This window comes from Gavialis gangeticus, unplaced genomic scaffold, assembly GCF_001723915.1.
Source record: "Gavialis gangeticus isolate Ggan-Ray unplaced genomic scaffold, GavGan_comp1, whole genome shotgun sequence".
Taxonomy (NCBI): Eukaryota; Metazoa; Chordata; order Crocodylia; family Gavialidae; genus Gavialis; species Gavialis gangeticus.
In genome coordinates, this window is record NW_017728996.1 from 17,250,210 (window position 1) to 17,252,964 (window position 2,755).

The following is a 2,755-nucleotide window of genomic DNA, read 5'->3' on the forward strand; positions in this document are numbered from 1 at the left end:
ACACACGTGGCTCTCCTTTGGACTCTCCCCATCCTTCCTCAAGTGTGGTACCCAGAACTGGATGCAGTACTCCAGCTGCAGTCTCACCAAGGCTGAGTAGAGTGGGAGGATGACTTAGTCTTAGAAACGAGTCATAGAACAAGGCGCCATGACCCAAACACATCCTGTCTTAGAAAAAAAACCTATGAAAGAAAGTAATATTTCTTTTTATCCTCCAGATGCGCAGTGTAACTGGCAAGCTTACTACCTGTACACTGCACTTCAAATGCAGAAGTATTACTTTCTTTCATAGGTTTTTTTTCTAAGACAGGATGTGTTTGGGTCATGGCGCCTTGTTCTATGACTCGTTTCTAAGACTAAGTCATCCTCCCACTCTACTCAGCCTTGGTGAGACTGCAGCTGGAGTACTGCATCCAGTTCTGGGTACCACACTTGAGGAAGGATGGGGAGAGTCCAAAGGAGAGCCACGTGTGTGATTAGAGGTCTGGAGAGCAGGTCATATGAGGAGAGGCTGAAAGGCATGGGACTGTTTAGCCTGGAGAAGAGAAGACTTAGAGGGGACTTGGTGGCAGCCTATAAGTATATCAGGGGCATACATCAGGGCCTGGGGGGAGCATCTGTTCACCAAGGCATCCCAAGGAAAGACAAGAAACAATGGGGACAAACTGGTTAAAGATTGCTTCAGATTGAGTATAAGGAAAAACCTCTTTACAAGTTGAGTACTGAGGGTCTGGAACAGACTGCCCCCAGAGGTGGTAGTCACCCACCCTGGCAATCTTCAAAAAGTATCTTGATGCCCATCTTGCTGTGGTCATCTGACCCCAGCAGTCTTTCCTGCCCAAGTGCGGAGCGGCTGGACCTGATGATCTTGTAAGGTCCTTTCCAGCCCCTAACATCTATGAATCTAGCTTCAGAACCATGAGTTTAAGCTTGATCCAGATGCATGCCACAAACTTTCCTAGTTATCCCACTGATGGTGAATTGGTATGTACTTGCCACAGATGGAATCTGGAGGAAATTGCTCCCACATACTTACAGGGGACTTGTGGCCCCTCCTGAGCAGCCCTGGGCCCACTGGCTATTTAACAGGTAGACCGTGCACCTGCCACCCAGGCTAAGCTGGCAATTACAGTCCCTGAATTATGCGGGACTAGTATGTGGGACACATACTAACTATGTGCAAGTTGATACTTTTCAAAGCCTGGTAATATGGGAATAGGTGCAAAAAAACCCTCTGACACCAAGGGAATCCCTCCTGCCAGATTTCAAGTTCCTGTTCTGAATTGGGGAGGTTCAAGAGTAGCTGGAAGAATTTTTCAGTATGGGCAGAACAGTTTATTTTTCTTAAACTCCTTCTCTGAAATAGCTGGATTTTTTTTTTAGACTTTCTCAAAGGTTTCAGTTTGAGGCAGACACCAGGATGGGAGATTTGAGTCTGACCAGATAAGTCCTGCCGAAGTCCTAAGCAACTGGAAAACAGGGTCTTATCATTGAAAGTGCCAGACAACTTTACTACAGGCAGTGCTGCAAACTGTGTTCATTATTAATAATCAACATTGTTATAGAAAGGGGATACATTTCATCTAGTCCCCTTATGTGACTCTCCACAAGGAAAGAATACAAGAACCCAGATCCCAGTTTTGGGGGTGGAAAATATAGTGTGGCAGTCCCGTGCCACTATAGGCTTAGATTAGTCACCTCTGGAGAAGTGGGCTGAGATCCCAGGCGATAACGGAGAGTCACTGATAGAGCTGTGCAAAGCAGGATGGAGCAAGGTGGGTTAGGACCAAAAAGCAATGCCTAAGCTGTTTGGGAACCCAAACCTGAGGACAAGATGCTGTGGGCCAGGCTCTCAGTGCACATGTATATTATGTATATTATACATGTACACTCTGACGAAAACATTGCTGAGATAGAGACCAAGAGTGGCACAAATAGTCCTTCCCAAGCTGGAAATAGTAATGCTATCCCACAGATCTATGCACTACTTTTATCTGTTGAACCAAGTGGCCATCTATCAATCACCTTTTGTGCTGCCTATCTTGCCTCAATTTCTGGCTATATATTTTAACCTTTATTTCATTTCAGGCACATAGAGCAGTTTTAACATACAAGACATGGCCCATGCAGTCATACCAGATAACATGTGAGATCACAAGGCTTCCTGTTAAAATGGAGGCCACCCAAGGCTCCCAAGCCTGGCCATACGAAGGACAAACGCCATGCAGACTCCTCTGCTGCCTTCACTGCTGTGTCTGAGTGCTGCCCATGTGTATGATAAAGGGACAATATGAAGGCAGAGGGAAGGGGACATAAAAGTGTCTTGCAGTAGCTGCAGGGGAAGTGCTTTCTTCACAAGGCTGGCAATGAAATTAGAGGTAATTGCGAGCACCAAAGATTCAATAAAAACCAGGGAGGATGTCAGGTGAGAGAGGGGCTGCGTGGCCATTTCTGTAAATTGAACAGATGTTCCCTGCCGCTGCCAATAATCAGTTACTGATGGCGCTGTTAAACAAACAGCACCCGGCCAGCCTCAGGTGCTGTAAAGCTGATAGGGACATCTGTTACTACCACCTTTGAACTTCAGAGCGAGTACAGGCTTCTCTCACTCTGGCTGTGGTTTAATGAGGCATGGTGCTTTAAATAAACCCAGCCACCAGTACCTGCCTGGTTGGCAGAAGGGTAAAAGGGAATAGGGGGCATCACATCTCCACTACTGCTCCAGAGAGGCGGGGATTTGGGGATTGAGCTGAGG